The following is a 6058-nucleotide window of genomic DNA, read 5'->3' as shown; positions in this document are numbered from 1 at the left end:
CCAAATTACCCTTTCTTTCCCCTGAAGCTCGCAAAGCCTTCATGGAGCAGTTAGCCGCCTCTCATCCAGATAAGGTAAAAAAAGAAGTTTACTTTTTTTATAAAAAAAATGGGGTTTTGATTTATGTTTTTTTATCCCAGCAATACTGGGAAGCTGGTGGGAACTGTAATATGGTTATAACAGCTGCGAGGCTGGGACTTAAGTGTAGTCAATTGATCATGTTGGTAATGAAATTTATGGGAAGTTTCTTCTAGATGTGCTTCGTGATGAAGGAATTGATTTGGTTGAAATGAGTGAAGAAACTGATGTTCTTGATGCTCCTAGTTCTTCTTATAAAACCCTCTTATGCTGGGTGCTCGTTGACCCTTTACAAAAACATGGCTTTTGCAGGTAAAGAATAAGAAACCTTTTTCTTTTTGCTGTTTTCCAATGATGAGAAAATGGTTGTTGAAGTTTTATGCCTTGTTTTTGTTTCAGTAGTCGGGCGGATTTTAGTAAGGAACCAGCTTTTAGCTGGATGAATACATTGTCTGAAGAAGTAAAGGGGGCGATTAAATGCACGAGAATCTTGTTTTGTAATGGGTATGGCTTTGATGACTTATCCATTGATGTTATAGTCTCAGCCATGGAGTATGCTGTTGAAGTCGGTACATCGGTGTTCTTTGATCCCGGACCACGAGGGAAGAGTCTTTTAAGTGGAACCGCGGAAGAGCAAAAAGAACTTAGGTATTTCTTGAGGATGAGTAATGTCCTCTTTCTAACAGCTGATGAGGTTCTTTTCACAGAATCAGTGCGACCGGTTGAACCGAGAACCAATTGCTTGTCCAGTCTGATCAACTTCCAAAATCAGTTCTGTAATGAACCGGTGTGAACCGACAAAATCGACTGAAAACTGGCAAAATCGACTTGAACCGTCAGTTCTATTTTAACTCATTTTAATGATTTTGAATGTCAAATTACCTCTATTATTTATGGAAGTCAGTTGTGATGTTGTTTTATGTTTCTTAACCATGTGATATTGTGTTGTTCTCCTACTTTTACTCTTTAGACTTTTGGGCCTGGAGTTCTCCACTCTTCCGCCAAATTACACACTTTTCTATCGCGTTTTCTCTCATTTGTCCAATTTGGAGCTCAAACTCCAAGTGTAACGAATATGGTTTTCGTTTCTATGAGTTTCTCAAGCATCAAAAGATTTTGCCTTTTGACTTTAAGCTTTGATCATCAATCTTCCAATCAAATACTACCAAATCATTATAACTAAAGTTAACGTTTTTCTGTAGTGCTGTAGTAGCAGAAACACAGTTTCGATGAGCTCTGTGTTGTTGCCTGCGCATTACTTATTCTGTCAACGGCATTGATATCGACATTGAGAAGTAATAAATTGATCTGATAAACATGTGAACTTGCATGAAGTTCAATTGTGAATGATTTGGCAAAGAACCAACACTGTGTTCATTTAATACAAATTTGATTAGGCTTTGGTAATTTGAGGACGGTGTTGTAATCTGTGCAGGGTTTACAGATTACAACCAAATGCTCTTACCTTGTTGCTTGTACCTCACTCTCAACTTTGAATTTTGTGATTCTTAGTTGCATTTCCCGTATTTTGTTGTTCGGTGATGTGTAATATTGTAAATTTAAAAAAAGGTTATATATATATAAATTAATATTGATTTGAATATTATGTAAAATTTTAAAAAATATATTATTTTATATAAATTGGTTCAACTCGGTTGAACTACGGTTGAATCAGTGAATTAGTATCTTTACCGGTTTAAGGTCCGGTCTGATTTTAAAAACATTGAGTTATATAATTTATAGAAAATTTTAATATCTTTAATATCTGATAAATTTATGAAGATAGAGAGACTACAAGGTACGAGGATTAATTCGCTATTATCTTTACATTTTATACATGTTTTCTTTCCCTTACAGGTTGATGTCAATCATTAATTTCAAATTCAACATATTCTAGAGGTTTCTCGTATTTATTTTATATATGTTTTAATTATTATAATTTATTTCAGTTGTGGCGTTGTAATCGTTTTGTTGGACTTATTGATTTTGTTTTAAAAAATAATATGATTTTAAATTATGTAATATCTTAAATTTAAAAGTTGTACACACCTATTTTCGTCCAGAGATTATTTAGTATATATATTAATATTATATTTTATCTTTATATTTTAGTTTAAATAAATGTTATTATTTCAATTAGAATTTATGATATTATTTTAAATATTATTTTAATTTATCTTTGTTTTAGGTATTTTAGTTTAAATAATTTTAAGTGTTTTAATTAGGATAAAATATATTATTTTAGAAATTATCTTTAGTTTGTTTTTAGGAATTTAAAGGCTATAAATATTCTCTTAGGGTAAACCTAGAAACATACACATCTAAGAATAAAATCTCATTATTCTCTTTAGCTCTCTCTCTCTCTTTCGCACATTTCTTTATTTTCTTTTAAATTTTGTTTTCAACAATTATGATAAGTGTGACTTTGGTCATACTTAGATAATTTTCTTTTAAGTAGAAGGCTAAAGCAAAGGCTCAATTCTAAACGTGAAAATTAAGGGTTTGCATATTGAAGCATATTCGACTTTTCGAGAATATACTTAGCAAAATTGTTTGCAAAGAGGAAACTGAGATCAGAACCAATTATTGTTGAAACAACATAATCCGAGTCGGTGGCGAATGATTGTCCTTGTAAGCCGACGTGAATTTTGAAGTAAATATATGTTTTGATGATCTGAAGAATTTGAGGTAAGCCTGAAGTCTGAGACTGATTTCACTATAAGTTTCTATTTATCTCAATCTCTTTAGAATTATTTATTTAATTATTTTCTTTTATTTAATTCTTATTTTTTATTTTAAAAATAACTTTTAAAAGTTCACTTTTTATCTTTACTACTATTATTTATTATTTTATTATATTTCTCTTTTATTTTATTTTATTTTTTTGTTTTATTTTGTTTTATTTTTATTTTCTCTTTTAACATTTTCTTATATTTTCTTATTGTTCTTTTCTGAAATTTAATATTTTCTTCATTTATTTTATTTTTTCTTTTAACATTTTTTATAACATTTTTTAAAATTTAATATTTATTTCTTTGATTTATTTTTTATTTGATATTTTTTTATTTTATAATCTAACGTTTTTAACTTTTTAGAGCTAATTTCAATCGATTAAAGGTAAGTAATTCGAATTGAGTCTTTAAATTTTAATTTTCATAATTAAAACAACCGACAAATTAAAATGGTACCGAAAGGGTAGTTCAAGGGTGTTAATCCTTCTTTGACTGTAACTGACTTCCGAATCTGACATATTTATGGTAAAACACATATCAGGTAAGATGGTGTCCGATCAACCTAAATATTTTTTAAATGATCGGTGGTGACTCTAACCCATTTATTCAAGTCGAAGCCCAATTCCGAATCCTCCCAAAAGACGGCCGCGACAAAAGTAGCATCTAGATCACGTTTAGGGTGTTAAAAAATGAAAGGAAATAAAAGCTCTCAAAGAAACTTTTGAAGAAAAATATTTGTTGTTTTATTTATCCGACTAAAAATATATTTAAAGAATAATAATAAACTTGCATTGACGAGAGATAATAAAATCCTTTTTCATTGAAAGTATTATTTTTAAATATTTTATTTTTAAAATATTTTATTAATTTAAAATTTGTGGTTTTTTGAATATTTTAATACTTTTTATAATTCTTTAGTTTTTAATTTTTAATAATAAAAAGTAAAAAAGTATTATCAATTTATTTTAACACTTTTTAACTTTTCAATATTTTTTCTCGTTTAATATAAAAATATTTAAAAAAATAAATTATTATTATTATTATTATATTTTTTAAAAATATATTCAATGAATAATAATAAAGTTAGGCTGAACAGAGATAGTTGAAAAAATTTTCAATGGAATTGTTCAATTTTTTAATACTTTAAAATATTTTTTTATTTTTTAATTTATCATTTTATAATTTGTGATATTCTTAATTTTTAAAAATTTTAAAATTTTTAAACTTTTTAATGTTATCTTTATTTTTTCAAAATATTTTCATAATTTTTATATTTAAAATTTAAATATTTTTTATTTTTTTAAAATAAATACACCTTTAAACTTTCTTTAAAAAATAATCAAGCTCTTAAATTTTCTAAAGAAATCAATAAAGTTATTTTCACATAGTACAATAAATTATCATATCAACATCGTGAACTATCACATTAATATCATAATAATCAACTATAATTTCTATTGATCAAAGAATTATATTGATATTTTTCTCAATTTAAGGGCTACATTGGTGTAAATTAAGTTGTTGGGATACATTGATTTTGAAAAAAGATAGAGGGCTTCAATAATCATTAAGCCAAATAAAGTTCAATATAAACGGAAATAACGGAAGTTTGTCGTTCCAAACTAAAAAGTCCAACCTATAGTACCAGTTTGGACTCTAGATCACAGCTGTTGGCAATGAATAACACGTGTCAACACTCACGTTTTCTCTAACTGTAGTTCTCGGCTTCTCGCCCCTCATTAATGTCCATTTAGCAGCCCACTTATTTTAGCATCCCGGCGCACCAACGCCACTTCACTTTTAAAACCTAAACACAGTGACGTTTTTAGTCCACTCCCTTGTCCCAATCAAATTTAGACATCCCAATTTTTGTCCCTTTGTCTCTTTTTTCTTAAGAGAAAATAATTTCAGTGACCAAAAATTCATATAATATATGATTTTAATCAATTTTTTTCAGATTTGCCAAAATGACCAATAAAATCGCAATGCGATCGCTAATTCGCAACGCGATCTCCATTATCGCAAATTCGCGTTGCATTTTCGCAATGCGATAGTTGGAAATCGCGTTGCGATGGTCTACAGTGTCGTTGCGATTTTCCCAATTCGCAATGCGAATAAGTAAATCGCAACGCGAATTGGGAAAATCGCAATGTGAATAAGTAAATCGCAACGCGAATTGGGAAAATCACAATGCGATACTGACTATCGCAATGCGATAATACAAAATCGCAACGAGATACTTACTTTCGCAACGCGATACTGACTTTCGCAACGCGATTCTGACTTTCGCAACGCGATAATATATAATCGCAATGCGATTTTCAAAGCGCCATTAGTATCCTGGCCAAGTATTTTATTTTTAAATTCCAAACACGAATATTAATATATTGGAACACTGAACCGTCCACAGTATATCCCGTAATCGCAACTCATAACCTAAAACCTAAAATCACAACTCAGTCCCATCTCCATCTCTCACTCTCTCACCCATCTCCGACGAAATCCGTCCCCATCTCCGGCGAAATCCGTCTATCTCCATCTCTCAGAGCCACCCTCACAATCAGAAATGGAAAATCAACCAAATCAACCAACGAGGGTTAGTTTTTTTAATTATTTTCTTTTTGAAATTTTTGCATTATTATTAGGTTTTTCATATTGAAATTGATGATAAGTTTACTGGTAATTTCAATAATAGATTAACCATTTCACTTAGATTGCTTATTAAATCAACCGAGAATCGCAACGCGAAATGAAAATCGCAACGCGATTTTAGTTTCGCGTTGCGATTCTCTCGTTGCGATAGTCATTTTCGTGTTGCGATTTTCATTTTCAGAAACTATTCTTCTTCTGCAAATTGAAACTTGAATGAATTGCATTACTTCAACCAAAAAAAAAAGACAAATAAGAAATTCACAGTGTTGCAAATTTAAGTTTGAAGAATAAACTACTACTCTTTATGTTTATTATTGTTTTGGTATATCTTCACAGTGTAGTTTTTGGTATATCTAACTTAGTATGTTTATTGTTTTTGTAGAACTTTTATTCGGCTCAATTAACCTTAAGAATAAAGTCAGCCTGGCCAAAACAATTGCGTCGAAGCTTTCACCTGCACAAAGAAAAATGTTTGAGGATACTTGCTTCGGGCCATGGCTGAAAGTACAACATCCCGGTGGAGATGCGATGTTGACACACCTATTTCTTCAAACCATGACTAGGGATCTACCAGATACTATACAACGTCGTGATGA

At 30.0% G+C, this 6058-nt stretch overlaps 1 long non-coding RNA gene across 1 annotated transcript in view; it reads left to right on the top strand.

The window, feature by feature from the left end:
• LOC120122678 overlaps positions 1 to 544 on the top strand; it is a 574-nt gene extending 30 nt beyond the window's left edge. Inside the window, exons 1-3 of the long non-coding RNA XR_005516101.1 lie at positions 1 to 74; positions 141 to 390; positions 481 to 544. The exon at positions 1 to 74 is cut by the window's left edge and continues 30 nt beyond it. This is a non-coding gene — a long non-coding RNA (uncharacterized LOC120122678). The remainder of the gene's footprint in view (positions 75 to 140; positions 391 to 480) is intronic.
• Positions 545 to 6058: the final 5514 nt, after the last annotated feature.

Source organism: Hibiscus syriacus, unplaced genomic scaffold (genome assembly GCF_006381635.1).
Source record: "Hibiscus syriacus cultivar Baekdansim isolate YM2019G1 unplaced genomic scaffold, ASM638163v2 tig00110387_pilon, whole genome shotgun sequence".
Lineage (NCBI taxonomy): Eukaryota > Viridiplantae > Streptophyta > Magnoliopsida > Malvales > Malvaceae > Hibiscus > Hibiscus syriacus.
Note: the sequence above shows the minus strand (reverse complement) of the source record. Positions and strands in the feature narration are given on the sequence as shown.